This window comes from Rhipicephalus microplus, unplaced genomic scaffold (genome assembly GCF_043290135.1).
Source record: "Rhipicephalus microplus isolate Deutch F79 unplaced genomic scaffold, USDA_Rmic scaffold_12, whole genome shotgun sequence".
Classification (NCBI taxonomy): Eukaryota; Metazoa; Arthropoda; class Arachnida; order Ixodida; family Ixodidae; genus Rhipicephalus; species Rhipicephalus microplus.
In genome coordinates, this window is record NW_027464585.1 from 28,730,419 (window position 1) to 28,750,350 (window position 19,932).

Consider the following 19,932-nt stretch of genomic DNA (forward strand, 5'->3'; position numbering starts at 1 on the left):
TGCACGGTATCTAAGCATGTGTTGCAACCAAAATGTAAGACTGGGCAGCATATTTATCTGGGAACACGCACAGCCACTGAACAGCCTACGCTGCATCGGGAAGGAGTTATGCTTTCTCACCCTGACAGCATGATTAATACAAATGGCCCTAATTCAGCAGTATGCAATTGTCATTGAGTGAAGGTAACAGGGTCACTTTATTCGACATTTCCCAGCCAATTGGGCGACTATGGCAAATGTGTTGGAAAAAACATTGTGCTGATTTAATGCACTGAAAACAGTGAACTGCTTGAATATTTCAGAGAGAAAAAAGTTTTTGGTCGAGTGGTTGCCTTTCAAACTTTCCAGACTGTTGTTTGAATGTTTGCGAAAAAAAAATTTTACAAGTACCGCACCTTTTTTATACCAATTTTGGTACATGTTAAGTAAAAGGGCTTATGTAAGGTGTTTCAAACTCAGCAGTATTAATACAAATTTTCGGCCACATAAGTCTGCAAGAATTTAGCCAAAGTGTGTTATGTTTGCATTTTCTCATTGCTATACTGCACTTTGTATGAGTATCTGAGCTGTGACTACTTACTTCACAGAAAATATATTTTGATGAAAAATTATATTTAGACATGTTAAGCTGTTAACCTCTACGAGAAAAGATCCCTCATTTTACAGAATTTTCATTTTCGTCCGTATTGAGACGCAATTTGCGCCATGTGTTGGTCCAATTAAAAATCACCTTTTACCTAAATTGAAAGCTAATAAACAGTTCTTTGTATGTGATAAGTTTTATCATTACAATTTTTATTTCAAGGAATAAAATACATTTTTTTAATTTTCCCATCAACGGCAATGGGGAACTTTGAGGCGTCGGCTGCTGTATGACCAAATGGCGAATAGGGAACTTGAAACTTCAAAAATATTTAGGGGCAAAGCTTTTGAGGTCGTGGGTCATTTCGTCTTCTGTAGTCGTACTAGTATTATGTAGCCACTTGATGAGTTGCACAATAAATAGCGCTAGTTGTTTTCACAGCATATACACGGACAAAATGATGATTCGTGGGGCGAATCGTTCATCCGTACATTTGTGTTTTCGTCCGTTCGTCTGTGCATCCATCCGTACAGGCCACCGTGTGTCGATTTGTCCGTGAGTCCATCCGTCTTTCCTCTCGTCCATACTGGCGTCAGACTGTCTGTCGATCTGTTTGTGCGTCCGGACGGACGAACGCTACGCCCCACTCATCATTATTCCTTCCGTGGATATGCTATGATCTTTTTCTCAAAACATAAGTTGCTGTGACAAAATTTGGCACAAGAAAAGAACTGTTTATTTGCATCGATTTAGGTACAAAGTCTATTTTAATTCAATCTCCGCATGGTGCAAGTAGCGTCTCATTATAGACAAAACAATTATTTTGTGAAATTTGCGATTTCTTCTCGTAGAGTTTGACAGCTTGAGAGGTCTAAAATATTTTTTCCTCCACCTTATGTGAATTAAGCATTCACTCCTCAGATATTCATTCAAAGTGCAGTATTGATATAGAAATACGCAGATATAACACACTTCGGCTAAATTATTTGAGGTGTATGTGGTCGAAAAATTGTAATAATATTACTGAGCTTCAGACACTTTAGCCAAGCCCTTCACTTAAATTGTAGACCAAATTTTGCATGGAAGAAGAGATACTTATGAAATAATTTTTCGCACAAACATACAGACGAGATTCCAGGAAGTTCAGGAGGCAGCCACGTGACCAATAAATTATTTGTCAGCGAAATATTCTAGAAGTTACTCTTTTTAATGCAGTAAAATCAGTGCGATTTTTTTCGAATACATTTGCGGTGGTCACCAAAATGGCTGGGACGTCTGATGATTAATGACCCAATAGCCAATTCTTTCATTATATAATCATGTCAATGTGAGCCAGTCCAAGAACACTAGTATCTTTCGCATTTTAATACGTAACTGTACAGTACTTAATTTTACAATTTATTTGCACTGAATACCTTCTCAATGCGCATACCGTCATGTATGCTCAGTGGCATTGTGCTTTTTTTGCAATACAGATAAAATATGTATATGTTGTTGCGCGTCATACTGTATTCCTTTTAATTAACTAATCGAATGAATACCATGGTATATCTGCAGAAATACACATGCAACTGTGTTGATGCATACTTAAGCACAGATTTTGACATTCGCTTAGGTTGGTCGTTGCATGCAGCTATTGGAACATTATCAACTTGGAGCAGCACCTTTTTAGTTGTCTGCGCGAGCAAGCTGAAAGGGTAAAGTAAGGTTCATATGTACGGCATGAAAGGTATAATTATTCTGCCATAGCGCGCTTTTTATGGCGTTTATTGCTCAGCGCACCTTTTCTAGCATTGCTCACTGCAGTGGAGCCCGATGCCACAGAATATGCTTGCTATGCACTCAATTTATACTTACACATTAGAAAGCAATTAGTTACGCATGGTGCACACTGTATGTTGGACTCTTTGTGAAATTTCAGTCATTGTTCCTTGTGTATTTATTTTAGGTTTCCGGGATTCAATTTCCTGTTTAGAAAGAACAGCTTCGGCCCACTTCTCTCGAAGGCACCAGTCATCTCAGCAGCGGAAGATGATTGTGCAAGCAGCAGTGACGAGTGGTTTTGCAGTTAGAAGTATACCAACACAGACATTACATTAATACAACCCCAATTACACTACCTTGTTGAATATTTTCTTTTTTAATGTCGAAATTTATACTGCGAGATGTAATAGGTTCTAAATGTGGCTCTAAAACTCGCTTACACTTTCTAGGTATTTTTTTTTCTTCTATTGTATAGGTGTCAATCAAACGCCATACGTCTAAGTCGTTTGCCCGACTAGCGCAAATGTTTTGAAAGTTGTGGAGATTTATTGTATTCAAAACAATGAATTTTTAGTATAGAGAGAAAGAAACTTGGTCCCGTGACATATTTCAAAATTTTGCAGAATGCCATCAAAGTCCTGTTTGTCAGATTTGCAGTTTTTTCATAATAAAGGCAGATGTTACCATACGGGCTTAATTGTTTTTTGCTTCGGCGTTATGTTCGGTTGGACGTTACGCTACAGGTTACTGCTTGCACTACTGTGATGTGGTGTGTGTGTGTGTGTGTGTGTGTGTGTGTGTGTGTGTGTGTGTGTGTGTGTGTGCGTGCGTGCGTGCGTGTGTGTGTATGTGTGTGTGTGTGTGTGTGTGTGTGTGTGTGTGCGTGCGTGCGTGCGAGAGCGCATAAGTGCCTTCCGCGTCTTTGCCGTTTACGGCTCAGTCTACGTACACATATATACACTGTTCTCATGCGGCTCATTCAAGACCATGGCACCTTATTTTATCAGCTGCATGCATGCAGGTATAAGTGCAGTGGGTGACACCAATATCTTCCTTCTTCCCTGTCAGCCGCAGAGAAGGTTCATATATGCTTCTCCCTGATAACAATTGAGGCTTGGGCCAGTTGGTGATGCATATTTGATGGAATGAAGTGCTGTGAACGGCTCTCCTCAACACACAAGTCTAAGCGTCACCTCTTGTGTCTCTGCTTTTGTTGCCCGTTAATTGCGCTTCATTTGATCAAGTATGCTCATACATGAAATGCCATCGTTTCAAGGGGGTTTTCACTGTACATCTCCCCGCAAGTCACGGGTTCAAATCTCGGCTGCGGCGGCTGCATTTTCGATGGAGGTGGAAATGTCGTAGGCCCGTGTACTCAGATTTGGGTGCGCGTTAAAGAACCCCAGGTGGTCGAAATTTCCAGAGCCCTCCACTAAGGCGTCTCTCATAATCACATGGTGGTTTTGGGACGTTAAACCCCACATATCAATCACTGTACACCTCACTCGCATAGGTGTAGCTTCATCCAACACCCGTAGTTTAGGGGTGTTCATAAACACCTATTAAAGTAGGGTGTAACGTTTCATTACACCCTACGGTTTCAGGGTGTTTCTAAACACCTTATTGTTTAGCGTGTCCCTAGACACCCCAAAGGGGTGTTGCCCATGGGACAAAGCAAATGCACCCTTATAGGTGGAAAAATTTTTAGAGTGTAATGGCCACAGAATCCCTATGCATATGCCTCCGGAGACTTGCCTATCCAAACAGGCTGTGTGTCCTCCAAGAATATTTTGGACGTCACTATTCTGTGGTGTCGAGCATATCGAACAAAGTACTCTACCACATCGAAAAGAACTTCGGTTGCCTCCTGAATAATATGAACATTCACCCGTGGCTCAAACATTCAGAGTTGGAGGCTATGAGCGAGGTAAGTTATATTTTCTTTCTTTAGCGCTTCGATATTGAACGCATTAGTGCCCGTTCTCATGTTGATATTTGTTTGCCCCAAGCTGTTCATCGTAGAGGTGCTCCTCTGAGAAACTGCAGGGCGTTTATCGATGGTACAGCGCGCCCCCTATGCCGACCCTCGCAAGACCAGCGCCTGTACTTTTCCGGGCACAAGAGGCTACATGTGCTCAAATACCAGTCTTTAATGTGTCCAAATGGGCTGTAGCTGGATGTGTCCAAATGGGCTGTAGCTGCATGTGTCCAAATGGGCTGTAGCTAATGGGCAGCCAGCTGGATGGACTATACCTAGGACGAAGGCATGATGCTGGTGAGTTATGTTCCGTCAGAGCGTTATACGTGACGTTCATGGAAACCTGATTGGACCGTTCATTAGTCAGTTCCACATACACAGGTATAGTCACTTCATTACAATCACAGAAGCATCCTACAAAGTATGTGGGTACTCGTTGTTCTTGTAGTTGAACCGTGTTGAATGCGTTGAAGGATGATTAACTATATGGAACTGATTGTTTTCAGGCATTCTTCAAGACAGCCAGTTGTATAAAAAGCTGGAAGCATTGGCACTAGACAAGGAATTCGTTATATACGGCGACCCAGCCTATCCTCTCCGCCCACTGCTTATGAAGCCCTACGGAGGAGCAGCATTGACAGCTGCCCAACAAGAGTTCAATTCATCCATGAGTGCAGTCAGGCAGTCTGTTGAGTGGGGATTCGGAAAAGTCATCTCAGAAATTGCATTTGTTGACTTTAAAAAAACACCAGAAGATACTACTTCAGGCCATACCACGCATGTACAGGGTAGCTTTTATCCTTACAAACTGTCATGCTTGTATGTATGGTAACCAAGTGTCTACATATTTTGATGTGCAGCCACCTTGCCTGCAAGACAACTTGAGCCCTGCCAGTCGTTAAGTGAAGTGCAACGAAACCTATATAAACCTCAATCAACTATTTTGTACAGTACGAGCCCACCACCACGAGAACGTTTCAGAACCCAGGCCAAGCATGCGTGCTCATAAAAGAAATGCTTTCCTTCCTTTATTTTCAAGTATAAACGGTTGACATAAAACAAAAAATAATGCAAATCTGTACAACTGTAATAATTCAGGTACATAATGTCGAAGTGTCTTCTCTGCTATACTGAAATGTTTGCATAATAAAATTAAGTTTGAGGTCGCGAGCTGGATTTATGGCCCAGCCAGAAGCCCTGTTACTTTATTTAGTCTGTCTTTTTGTGAATGCAGCCGACTGTTATTTACACGCTTTTTACTTTGCCATTTTATAACAAATCGTGTCTACAATTCTGAGTATCGCGTTTTGAGTAGCCTTGTGGAATCTCGACAGCTGCTCTCTTTGGCTCGCTTCGTTGAGTTGTGCTTGCAGCTGGCGTTCGCGAATTTTCCTTTCCCCCTCTCTCAGTTGCAGCTCTCTTTCAGTTCTGTCTCGTTTCAGCTCGTGCCTTTTCTCGGAGCGTTCTTGCTTTCGCTCGATTCGAAGCTTTTCGACGGCCAGACGCTCCATCTCAAGTGCGTGCTCCTTCTCTTTCAGGGCCCTCTCGTGTCTCCACCTCTTCTCGATGAATTCGTAGTCCGCATTAACCGTCGCTGCTTGAGCCCTGCGTCTTCCTGTGAAATTTAAATTTATTTGCATTTAGTTTGCAGCATCATTTATTTCAAACCAGGCAGCAACGAGCATCAGTGACAAATAAAATGAACACTAAATTTTGTTAGATGTTGGAAAGTTTGATACTGACAGAAATATGAATGTTAGTTCGTTGCCTAAATTGTGAGTCTAGCCACTCAGCGCCATCGATTTCAAACGCTGTAGCGGTCGATTGGCCAGAGTGGTTGAAACGTGAATATGTTGCACATGATATGATTGTAAGGTAGTCCCAATAAAGAAATAACACAGTCTGTTCCCTGTTGTTCACCTAAGCGAGCACGAGTGATTTTTTGTAGTCAAATCACAGACTGCATGCGCAGTGGGATTTCTTGTATGAGTTGCCATGAGCCCAGCCATATGTCACTTTAGTGGTTGAGTGAGTACCAGTCAAGTTTGTTTACTTATTCTGCTACAAGCTAATGATTACAGAGTAATGAGCAAAGTAATGGATTTTGTTGTAAAATGCAGCCATGTACTTACTACGCACAACTTCGGCAGCTCCTTCAGTATCAGGCCTGTCGTCCGCATTTGTTGATGCCTCTTGCCGCTGGTTATTAGCAGTGGTCGTGGTTTCGTCCGAGAGGCCAGGTGTTGCGGCTATGTCGGTGCTCTGTGAAATTCTCTCCAGTAGGTCTGCAGCACTTTGAGATGCGTCGTCAAAACTTGCATCTGCACTCAGTGGCTCTGGGCAGTGGGATAGAGCAGATTGTGTTTCAATCATACTGCTTCAGAAGCATTACCCCTATTAAACTTTTACTGCACAATGACACATGTGAAGTGCAATAATTTACTAACATTGCATTTGTTCTTAGTACTTAATGAAAGCTGCGAAATCATGCTAGCAGTAGATAGTAGCGAAAAGCGTGCAAAGGAGCTACCCCTGTGCGTAGTTACCTTTCGCATACGTACATTTTCCCTCACTCATACAGCGTTATGTGTAATGACTGACGTTATAGATAAGCGGCACAATAACATTTCCCAGAACATATGACATTTGCATCACTATCGTCAGCTCATTATACGTCCAAATCAGGACGAAAGGCCCCTCCCAATGATTTCCAGTTCACCCTGACCAGGTATTCCTTTGTCCTATGTCCTTTGGTATTCATGTCGTTGCTCAAAAGAGCTACCGGTTATCTATGTCATTACGTACCGAAGGTGACTTGTGACGCTGGCACCAACGTAGCAGCGGCAGTGTCGTGGGTCACAACCCCACTGACCCTTTGACCCGCAGAGGGGTGCACTTTACGGCTTTTGATCTTGTAGCCGAAGTCTCTTGCGAGGCTGCATATCTCTTGTAGCAGCCTTTCTTTTTCCTCGTACTCCTTTTCGGTACCCGACCTGGAAGTAACGCCGTCAGCGGTTAAAATATGAAAAGACCGTGGCAACATCGAGAAGTGGATCAGAATGAATTCAATATATGCGATACATGAATAACGTGAAGATGCGAATACGTAGACATCCTTATATACTTCTGTGTTTTAGATCTAACAGCAGAGCGGCAGCTGAGGCGCGAGCTCGGAAACCCGCCCGGCGTGCGCAATAGCAGTGCACACAACGGGAACTAAACGAACAGGTCGCGCGCTACAAATGCAATCTCATGCATTACAAATATTCTCGAACATTAAAGTCCTTAAATTCAACTGTGTATCCAGTCCACAATTCTTGGACGGTATTAAAATGTTTCTCTTTCAGGAAACACTCACGCAGACTCCAGCGCAGATTGTCGTAGTTCCTTCCGTCGACGTAAGTTGTCACGGCTTACGCGGCGCCGTCATCCGATTCTTCTAGATTGTCGACCGTGGGCATTTAAAGCGGCTTCGCGTGCGCTTCATCGAGGCGCTGGTTTGTGACATACACAGACGAGCCGACGAACGCGTTCGTTGTAGGCTCGCGCGGCTTGTCACAAGGTATCCGTTCTTCGCTTCAACACAACGCGAAGATACACTGCGAAACTCGCTCGTCTAGGCCAGTAAAGCTTTCGCTCTTAAGGCTGCGTTCACACTGAGCATTTCGGCCGCCGAAAGTGCTCCGAATTCAGTTCGGCGGCGGCGAGATCTGCCGAAAGGGCCCTCTCCGCGCCGATTGCTCTCGGACCGATTTTTGCGGCGTTTGCCGCCAAATCGGTCACCGCGGACCAATTGGAGCGCTAGTCAAAGAATTTTGAAAAATGACGGCCAAGCCCTACTCACTTGTTATGCCGCAGTGCACGTAACTGAATGTTGAAACCAACGGGAGTTTAAACTACTCTGTGCCTACCTCGCCTCCGTATTTCGTGAAAGAGGTGACCAAGCTTGCTGTTGGCGTGACCGAGCTTTTTGCGGTCTTGCAGAGCAAAACGAACCCGCCAACGCCGCTGGCGTCGGTGGTTTTTCTGCTCTTCGTGCATTACAAGACAGCCACTTGCCAGCAAAGTAAGCAGTACTGTCTTTTCTTGCTTCTTGCTTACGAGAATCGTCGAAGTATAAACCACCGGATAGCGTAGCAGCGTTTGCGAGCCGCGACAACAACCGGGTGCAGCACATCCATCCCGCGTTCGCCCCGTAGTACATGGCATATTCGGCGGCGCGGGGTGCGTCCAGTGCGAATGACGCTGCGTATCGGCGGCAGGGGAATTTCGGTCGCTGTAGAAAGCGGATGTTTCAGTGTGAACTAGGCATAAAAGTACGCATGCGACATACGAAGCACATCGTGAGGTATCAAAACTTGAGTACTCACTTTCTGAGGCTGGCTTGGTCATTTGCGAGGAACTGTGCCATCAGAAGATGCAGCCTTTCGCGCAAGGCGCACACACTAAACACTTTTCTCAGAGCAAGGTTCATGTTGTTCACGATGCCTCTCCACCGCGAGCGATCTTGAAATGGGTTGTGCACGTTTACTTCACGCCGAAGCGCGAATCATACGCGATGGAAAAGTAGAGCCGGCTGGTGCTTGCCTTAGATGCCGCCATTTTGTAAAACGAAGTCTCGCGCTGTCGCGAACGTTTTCGAGAGCGGCGTGATCACCTCATACGTATGCACGCACGCATTGCATGCGTGCGTACGTAGCGGCTGCGTACGTAACGCGATACATGCGCGTTGCGGTCTGCGCATGCGCACTACGCAGAACCTGGCATACTTACGTACGCAACGTCACCACGTACGCAACGTACGCATTACTAAAACTCTCTAATGTGACCGGCGGCTACTTTACTTGAATGTTATTTAAAAGAATATGGTGTCCGACTACCCCAAAAAGTTTTAGGTATTGTTCAGTGCGTGAATGCCCTGTTTAATGTGCATGCGCTGTAATGAACACCGCGAAATTTCACAGATTCCTGATGTAAGAGGCAGGCGATATTATGGCACAGAGACAATTTTAAATGCCAAAGAAGCAATGGTAAAGAATATGCTGCCATATTTAAAATAGTTTATTCTCTTACTTTTTTCGTGGTCATTTATGAGTGGTCCCTACACGATGAATGTGTGTGGGGGGGGGGTTAGGTTTGCCCTCCCCGTACTCGCGAAAGAGTCGGTACGCCCCTGCAATTGTGCATCATTTCCGTTACATTCATCCCTTTCTGAAGTCAATCCTTCAACCAACTGTGAAATCCTGGAGCCTCTTTGGAGGCTGTAGGGTTCTTCGAGGTCCAGTAGAAATTCCAGTCTGCTCTGGTTCTTCTGTCTCTGGCTCACTGACTTCAATGTGTTTGTCTGAGGAAGGGATTGCCCTGTTGAGTACTTGGTTCCTTCTCAGGATGCTGTCTTCCAACTGAACTTTATACGTCTTGTAATAAGTTGTCTTAATTATTGTCTTTGACCCATGCTACTGCTTTCTTTGGTTGAACGGGGACATCCACTGAGCCCTTTCTAATGCTTGGTGAATCCTTCGCTTGTCTGTGATGGTAGCTCGTGCTTTTCAGCCTTTTCTACATTCTTATTTCCCTCACATTGACTGTTTCTGATTGCAGTAACTGTGAAGCTATAGTGGCACACTCATTTTAGTCTGGCAACTCATTGACACTTGTGCTGGAGTACCGTTCTTTTCTTGAAGTGATGTGTTTTGTTAATAAACAAATGTGATTTGGGGGTCTGATTTGTTAACGCTAGTCGAACCCAAGCTTCACCAACAATAATACACATAGATTAGGTTGAGGCAGAGGCTTGCACTTGTCGAGCTTGGGGCACCGGGTCTGGGTATCTGCCTTGCGCACGATAGGGCGAGGTTGTGACTTAGCTGTACCGGAATGAGCTCACACTGGGTCGACACCTGGCTTAGACCAACTGCGGGGATCTACCTTTTTTTCCACTAAACAGGATTTTCTGTATTCTTCATGTTTGCCTATCAACATACTTGTACAGCTGCAGAAGATATGAAAGTTGGCGTGCGACTGTTGGCTTGCCTAACATCCCAGGGGCCTAGTGGCATAAACAGTGCAAATCACGATTGCGCATTCTTCTCTCCCTCGTTGCCTGTTTCATGCTACAACAATCACCCTTAAGGCGAAATGTACACATTTCATTTCTCTCAGTTTTGAGCCCCTCCTTCTTTGCAATCTAATGGTGTTCTTTTTTTTATTGAAATAGAAAAGAAACGGAGGAGTTTTCGTCACCATTACCTAGCGACGGCTACCCCTTTCCACTTGATTGGTACAAAGAAAAATATAAAAAACAATAGCAAATATATATATATATATATATATATATATATATATATATATATATATATATATATATATATATATATATATACCCAGCACCTCCTCCAGATGTCACGGGGTCGTGACGTGGCCAAAGACAGGAAACTTAGTGTTGGGATTTAACTGTTTATTTGGGCGAACCTGTGCCCGGTAAAGGGAAAGTCTAATTACAGCAGCAGTCTTGCACAGATAGCAGTCTCGGACTGATAGCGGCGAACGCAGCGTCGGCCTTCCATCAACAACTGACAAGCGGCGAAGCGCGTCGGCATTTATACCCTTGCCGTCGAATGTTCTAGCGTTATCGCTGGCGGTGGCGTAGGTTCCAGAACAATCTGTACCGTTCGCACAGTGGGCGTGATCTTATCGAAATGATCTACTACAGTCCGGAACCTTCTCGAAACCTGCAGGCACGGTTTGCTCCGAGAATCGTGTGGTGTTTCGGAATGATAACAAAAAGTTGTGAAATGGAACGTGGCATTATATATACAGTCCTACATGGGTGAGAGCAAAAGTTCTCCTACGGGCAGAACAAACACGCAGACGCCATGCTCATTTTAACTTTTGTCCGCTCAGTAGTCTTCACAAATCTTCGTTTCTTCGAAGAACTGATGCAGCACCTTCATTGCTTTGCCATTTGTTTTAGATGGCCATGGACCTAGTATTTTATTGAGCGCAAATGACCGCTCGTGATCTAACTTATGCAGTTCCTGTTTTAGTCGCCTTCGGTTTGTGTCGTGTTTCGGACAGTCGAGCAAGAGGTGAGAGATACCCTTGTTGTCGTGGCCACATAAACATGCTAACGATGTTGCACGCTGAATACGAAGTGGGAAGTGCTTTGTGTAAGCAGCTCCGAGTCGTAGGCGATGAATGAGTGTGTCGATACGTCTTGGGAAATCACGGTCTAATTGGTATTCAAAATTAGGATCAACAAAATATAGGATCGATTCCTTTGTTTTGTCTGTGAACCAAGTAGACAGGCATAATTCACGTTTTGTTGTTCTTAATGTTCTTTTTACATCATATTGAGATACCGGAATGAGGCATGTTTGCTTAGAATTATGGGCGGTTTTCGCTAACTCATACGTCATTTCATTTCCCCTTATTCTGCAGTGACTGGGAATCCACTGAAATGCCACTCGATGATTCGACTTCGTAGCTTCTGAGAGCTCTTTTAGGATAACGTATACTATACGCACATCAATGTGTCTTGAAGTGGCATTTTCCACACATGCCAGTGCTGCCAGAGAGTCTGTAAATGCCACCCATTTTCTTGGTGTCGATGACAGTTTAATAAAGCTTACGGCTAGCAAAAGCGCGACGAGCTCCAACGTTGTTGAAGAGGAGAGGTGGCCCAACTGACATGGATATTCTTCGCGCAATTACGGACTTATGAATGCTGATGTCGCTGCCTCTTTGGTGACAGAGCCGTCAGTGTACACGTGAGTGTTTCCTTGGTTCCTGTCAAACAGATGATGTGATGCCAACTGCTGTGCTGCAACGATTGGCACTTCATGTTTGCTGCGTAGTCCTTCTATTGACGTTTCAATAGTTAGTAGCTCAAGCAACCATGGTGGGTAGTTTTGGTTCAGTGGCCAATGTGTCGACACAGGAAGCCGGGAAATGTACTGTTGGTACACATGGTGTATTTGCGATCCAGCACGGTTCAAGATGTTGGATATGAGCGGATGGGAAGGGTGTTGTGTGATTCTTCGTGGGCTTCTATCTCCACAGCCGATTACAGAGTTACTTGGGAAAATATGTTGCAGCTGGTGCTAGGCACTGCTTCATTTAAATAGCTTCTCGAGGTGGGAGTGATCGCTGCTTAAGGAACAGCAAAAAGAGTGTGTTAAGCTTTCGTGATACCACCTTCTTCTCGAAAGTGTATTCTGGGACATTAAAATGCAGTAGTTCTTGGTTGTGGCTTGCGTAATAACCTTCAAATAGGGATTGACTGTACACTTTAAACATTCCTGGCTAACAGCCTTGACTGATCAGAGTGCACAGGGCTGTCTGTAGCCTCTTATTACACTAAGGAAGGCTGTCAGTTGGCCTGCTCTTTAACAACTATGAATGATCCTTCGTCGTGACAGCAAAGTTCCTCACACACTGGACGGACTTTTAGTCTAGCTGATGAACCACTGGCCTGCTTTTTAAACTCCTCACCAGATACTGCGTTCCCTACCACATCAACGAGACACGTCTCCAGTCAACCAGGTCTTGGAAACTGTCAGTGGATGGAAGATGTCGTAAATGTGACACTGCATGTCCAAAGCCTCTAGCTTCATGAGAACCTAACTGTCCTCTTGTCCCCTTGCATTGTCAGGATGCATCCTCTTTCTCCAGGGGCATTTGCATTTACATAAAATGCCTTGGAAGGGATACCTTGTGGGCACATACCATCACCATTGTCTTACTGGTGAAGACATGCTCATGTCATCATTATATTGTGCCAGTCTAAACAAATGCTCAGTTTTGACAGGTAAGTTCCAGAAATGAAAGTGAACCGAATTTCATTACAATTGTTTCAGGCGTTCACTGAGTGAAATTCTTTGGGAGAGATGATTAGGAGTATTAAAAATACTGACCGCAAAATTTGATTGGAAAGCAATACAACAAGAAAGTCTAAATTCTGCTGGCAACAGCAGCGTACACTACATGTGACGTGGCGACATCATTAAGTCAGTCACACTGAAGTGAATAAAAAGAAAAAGTACAGTGCATCATCGATGCATGTGCTTGTACGAAACAAAGTTCACAATCAGTTTGTTTAAAACAAATGTACGTATCCATGATGCAATGTTCCTTGAGTGCACACTGAGTTGAAGATGTCCTGCAAGAATATTTTACAAGCTGAGTTTCACGTGGCAACATTTTCCTTGCATAATCATGAGGTATATGCAAAAAGAATTAGCAAGGTTGGCACTAGCAAACAAGTGCTGGCAAACATAAAAATTAAAAACGAAAGCAGATGACAATTACTGGCATACCTTGTAATACTTCATTCGCATAGCATGGTGGTTTTCTCCTTCCAGTGAAAATGCAGCCTACATAATGTGGTACCAAAGCATACGTAGCCACCAGCACAGTTTTTGAAGGAATCATTATGAGTTCCAGTAAGCACATGGGCCATAACACTAGAATCTTAGCACTACAGTGCCTTCAGCAGATATTATGACTAGTATGCGAGCAACCATAAGAAAGTAAATAGTTTTGTTCTAATGTAGAAATGCAATGTAAGATTTCACTTTGCGTAGGTTGTTGGTCAACACTACTTGTGTTGGTTGCCCACAAAAGCAAACTGTTTTGCATGAATGCACATCTTTTTTTTTCTCCTCAGGAAGCATGAAAGACGCTTTTATTCTTATCATCATAATATTATCCACACTGCAAGCATGCAAATAAGATTCTTTATTTTGGCCCAATGATACTCGCACTTGAATATGTCACGTGTGTTCCAGAAATTATTGAGATTGAAATGCTTTGATTTTGACACTTTTACTGAAAAACATGAAAGAAAAGCAGCAGGCATCATTTGAAACACATGGTTCCTTTGGAGGGTATGACATAATGCATGATTCTGAAGAAACACAAGCTTGTTAATCTTTGTGAAATAATAAATTATTTCGTGTAACATGAGACAACAAAGTAATGCAAATAACTTCTGTGGAAACCTGCAAGGGGACAGAATGGTTCAGAAAGGGAAACTAGGCAACCACCCGTTTGTGGCACGAGGCCACAAGAAAATCTGTACAGATTTTTTTACAAGGAAAAGCTAGTTGCCGAAAAATTTATCCTGGTCCGGGGATTGAACCAGAGACCAACACTTTTCCGGAGTGGTCGCTCTACCAATGCGACAACAAAATGACAGGTAGCAGAAAATAAAGGCATACAGGGGTGGCGCAAGGATTTCTTCACTCTGGGGGGTCATCCGTGATATGCGAGTTTCTTCAGGGGACAGGGAGGCTGAGAACTTCTGTGCTGCGTTTCACTATGTTTGCTTTTGTGGTGGCAGGGGAGGGGGGAGCAGGTGGAAACTTTCAGGAGGCTCCAGCCCCCCCCCCCCCCAACCTCCCCCCACTGCTGGCACTGCCCCTAGAGGTGCGCTTACTGCATGGCGGGCAACTTGTTTGCAATTAGTAATCCTCTCAGCAATTTTATGGAAGTCAGTTTTCTATGCAAAAATGTAACTGCTCGAGAATTGTTAAAGTTGAACTCGCCATGTAAGTGGCAACATATGCTGTTTACACTTGCATTGAACCACTTTAACTGTTTCAAATTAATAACTCGTTGGCAATGTGGTTGCAGGCACACTTCCAAAAACATAATTTCAGTTACGTGTTCAATTGTAGTACAGCTGGTTTGGTATGATGTTCTATATTCGAAAGTTTTGCTCTAAATTGGCAACATATATTTTTTGGCTTGGGTTCAGGCTGGTTTTGGGAAAACTGATTCGGATTGATTCTTACTAAAAATTACTCTTTGGGTACAGTTTTTTTTTTGGGGGGGGGGGGGGAGGTTTCATGCGACACCAAGGTGTTACCACAGATAATGAATGAGCAAATATGTTGCGAAGAAGGCGTCTTACAACATGCATGCCGACTAGTATAAGCATGACGTGCACAGTGCCATCCTCGACGATCTACTTAAGGTTGCTTTCAGTGCAATAAGTTACAATTCCCATGATTTGTCAGGCTTAGTGCTTAAAAGCTCGTATCTTGACTTAGCTCAGATTTTATTTTGAGGAAATCAGAAGTGGGAAGGGGGGCAATATAATCACTATGTACATACAAATGTGAGTGTACATAATCTCGCACATTGAAACTGAGTCATTTTTAGGTGTTTGAAACATATCATTTAGCTCATTTGTGTCCTGTAGCATAGGCGATATGGGAAGGAATGAAGCATTACTTGTGATGTGTGGATTCGCATTGAGTATGTGAATGCACGATCAATTGACCTTTAGCACAATGGCTTGGCTGCTGTGGCTTTATAACAGCACAGAGTCTTAAATTGTTTTTATAGTGCTGAAGGGGCTGCTTCCATTATACTTGTTTATATAAATTGCTTACTGTAAAACATGCTCACAGAACGACATTTGCATGCAACGTATTCTGCACTCCTTTAAAGGAATGCTCAAGAACTGTGAGTCTTTACTACAACTTAAGAACAGCGTGACATGTGTTCCTGTGTACCCTATTCCTGTGCAAGCTGCTAATAAACTACCTTGAGCAATGCAACCAATATCTTCTTTCATTAGAGGATGCAAAAGTTATTCGGACAAAATTGATGAATTGATTGCTCAAACCTTGCAGCAGTTTACAATTAGTACGATAGCACATGTGGCTCAATGTTCTATCCTATGTCATTTGTTGCAAGCTTTCATCTCATTGTCCGTTTAAGTAGCTTGCTAGAAGAAATGCACGTGTGCTAGAAGGTAAACCTTTTTTTCTATGACACCACTGAACCCATTTTAAATTTTAATCAGTGTGTTATCTTGGTTTAGTTTAGAACAAAAGACAGATACTGGGAAGTTGTGCATGTCATTTCATTATATATTTTTTAGCAAGTGCTGACCTTTTGACACTTTATCACTGTGCTATGCATTTTTAAAAAAATTTAGTGGCAGATGGTAAGCCACCAAGACCTTGTTTTGTAGGTTTTGGTGCCCCCTCCTTACTTGTATTGCTTTATACTCAATAAATGCATGAATGAAATTCGGCACTATGCATCAGCACTGTGAGAAGAAAAAACACCACAGGTGGATTTTTATCTACTGCTATTTGTTCTCACAGTGGTGACATTAAAAAGCAATAATCAAAATCAATATTGAATTTGTATAAGGATGCTGTGATAGTCTGGTTCAAGACAAGGGAAGAGAGCAAGATATAAATTTACTGCAAATCAAAACAGACTTTTTTTCAGTAACGTGGTTTTTTTGAAGCAAAATTTTCTAGTGAAACAACCGCTACAGATAGAGTATTTCACATATTACAAAAGTAATAACACTGCAAGTAATCATCTTCTTGGGGTGTTCATGAGTACGTTGAGCCATTCCTTTTCTGCTCTATGGCAACAGTCTGTCATAGACCGACAAAATGTCTCATCAGACTCACTCAAGAATGGCTTGCAACTTGCTGATGATGCTGCAGTATTACAAGAGCAATATAAAAGAGACTCATGTTATCAGCAGAAAACACTTCATGTTATCAAAATAAAACAATTAGTAATCTACCTACTACATTTACATTTATACCACAGGTGACAGAATGAAACGGCTTGATGGGCTAGAACAACATGACTGATAGTTCATTTTAGGATGATACAACAAAACCATTAGCATGCCAATGCCCCATCTCAACTCCACACGTCACATTATGTTCACCATGCATTCCGTGGAAAGAGGTTGTGCATACACAATTTATGCTCAGTAGGGCAAGGCATACAACGTTGATGCAGCCCAGTGGCAAAGCCAGGGGTTGGCACACCGGGCTCACACCCCCCTCCCTTTTTCGAATATTTTCCCCCGTAGTATACAGAGTGCAAAATGACACTCGATCACATCCACGAAGCGGGCCCCACTTAAGATCATAGTGGTGCCCTTCCTCCGATTCCACGCCAATAAAAAATTCTGCCTACACCCCTGTGGCAGTCCAGACACATTCTGGTGCTCACTTCAGTGTTGTCAATTGTTGCCATGACCATGTGTACGCAAAATGTGAAGGCACATATTACACGCACATTTGGAATAGAAGAACATGCGTACAAAAAAATAAAGTGCTGAAGCTCAGGCACTTTCACACCAGTCAGAATTCAGGATAATGTAGCAGACTTTGCAAAATAGTCAATACTGGTTAACGTGGCAGCCAAATAAGAAAACATCACAAAGTGTATCACAAGTTGTCCCAAGGACAGCTAAGTAAAGCCAAGGCCATGCCTTGTGCCAATAGAATGGTCTTGAACAGCGTATTATTACTTGGCAAGAGTGACGGCACATCGGCGCAACGCTAAAAAAATGTTCTGCAGATATCCCAAATTTCGCTTGTCACCGTGAGTCTTGGTCTGCTTGCATCATTTCTCTGACTGCTCAACCGCCGCCGACGTCATCGGGACAAGCCCTACAAAAGCCGCTTGCCTGACGCTGGATCCACACTTGGCAGCAGTGACGGCACATCGGCGCAACGCTAAAAAACTGTTCCCTGTACTGCAGATATCCCAAATTTCGCTGGTCACCGTGAGCCTTGGTCTGCTTGCATCATTTCCCTGACTGCTCTTCCGCCGCCGCCGTCATCGGGGCAAGCCCTACAAAAGCCGCTTGCCTGGCGCTGGATCCACACTTGGCAGCAGTGACGGCACATCGGCGCAACGCTAAATAACTGTTCCCTGTACTGCAGATATCCCAAATTTCGCTGGTCACCGTGAGCCTTGGTCTGCTTGCATCATTTCCCTGACTGCTCTTCCGCCGCCGACGTCATCGGGACCAGCCCTACAAAAGCCGCTTGCCTGGCGCTGGATCCACACTTGGCAGCAGTGACGGCACATCGGCGCAACGCTAAAAAAGTGTTCCCTCTACTGCAGATATCCCAAATTTCGCTGGTCACCGTGAGCCTTGGTCAGCTTGCATCATTTCCCTGACTGCTCTTCCGCCGCCGACGTCATCGGGACAAGCCCTACAAAAGCCGCTTGTCTGGTGCTGGATCCACACTTGGCAGCAGTGACGGCACATCGGCGCAACGCTAAAAAACTGTTCCCTGTACTGCAGATATCCCAAATTTCGCTGGTCAACGTGAGCCTTGGTCTGCTTGCATCATATCCCTGACTGCTCTTCCGCCGCCGACGTCACCGGGACAAGCCCTACAAAAGCCGCTTGTCTGGCGCTGGATCCACACTTGGAAGCAGTGACGGCACATCGGCGCAACGCTAAAAAACTGTTCCCTGTACTGCAGACATCCCGAATTTCGCTGGTCACCGTGAGCCTTCGTCTGCTTGCATCATTTCCCTGACTGCTCTTCCGCCGCCGACGTCATGGGGACAAGCCCTACAAAAGCCGCTTGTCTGGCGCTGGATCCACACTTGGCAGCAGTGACGGCACATCAGCGCAATGCTAAAAAACTGTTCCCTGTACTGCAGATATCCCAAATTTCCCTGGTCACCGTGAGCCTTGGTCTGCTTGCATCATTTCCCTGACTGCTCTTCCGCCGCCGACGTCATCGGGACAAGCCCTACAAAAGCCGCTTGTCTGGCGCTGGATCCACACTTGGCAGCAGTGACGGCACATCGGCGCAACGCTAAAAAACTGTTCCCTGTACTGCAGATATCCCAAATTTCACTGGTCACCGTGAGCCTTGGTCTGCTTGCATCATTTCCCTGACAGCTCTTCCGCCGCCGACGTCATCGGGACAAGCCCTACAAAAGCCGCTTGTCTGGCACTGGATCCACACTTGGCAGCAGTGGCGGCACATCGGCGCAACGCTAAAAAACTGTTCCCTGTACTGCAGATATCCCAAATTTCGCTGGTCACCGTGAGCCTTGGTCTGCTTGCATCATTTCCCTGACTGCTCTTCCGCCGCCGACGTCATCGGGACCAGCCCTACAAAAGCCACTTGCCTGGCGCTGGATCCACACTTGGCAGCAGTGACGGCACATCGGCGCAACGCTAAAAAAGTGTTCCCTCTACTGCAGATATCCCAAATTTCGCTGGTCACCGTGAGCCTTGGTCAGCTTGCATCATTTCCCTGACTGCTCTTCCGCCGCCGACGTCATCGGGACAAGCCCTACAAAAGCCGCTTGTCTGGCGCTGGATCCACACTTGGCAGCAGTGACGGCACATCGGCGCAACGCTAAAAAACTGTTCCCTGTACTGCAGATATCCCAAATTTCGCTGGTCACCGTGAGCCTTGGTCTGCTTGCATCATTTCCCTGACTGCTCTTCCGCCGCCGACGTCATCGGGACAAGCCCTACAAAAGCCGCTTGCCTGGCGCTGGATCCACACTTGGCAGCAGTGACGGCACATCGGCGCAACGCTAAAAAACTGCTCCCTGTACTGCAGATATCCCAAATTTTGCTGGTCACCGTGAGCCTTGGTCTGGTTGCATCGTTTCCCTGACTGCTCTTCCGCCGCCGACGTCATGGGGACAAGCCCTACAAAAGCCGCTTGTCTGGCGCTGGATCCACACTTGGAAGCAGTGACGGCACATCGGCGCAACGCTAAACAACTGTTCCCTGTACTGCAGATATCCAGAATTTCGCTGGTCACCGTGAGCCTTGGTCTGCTTGCAT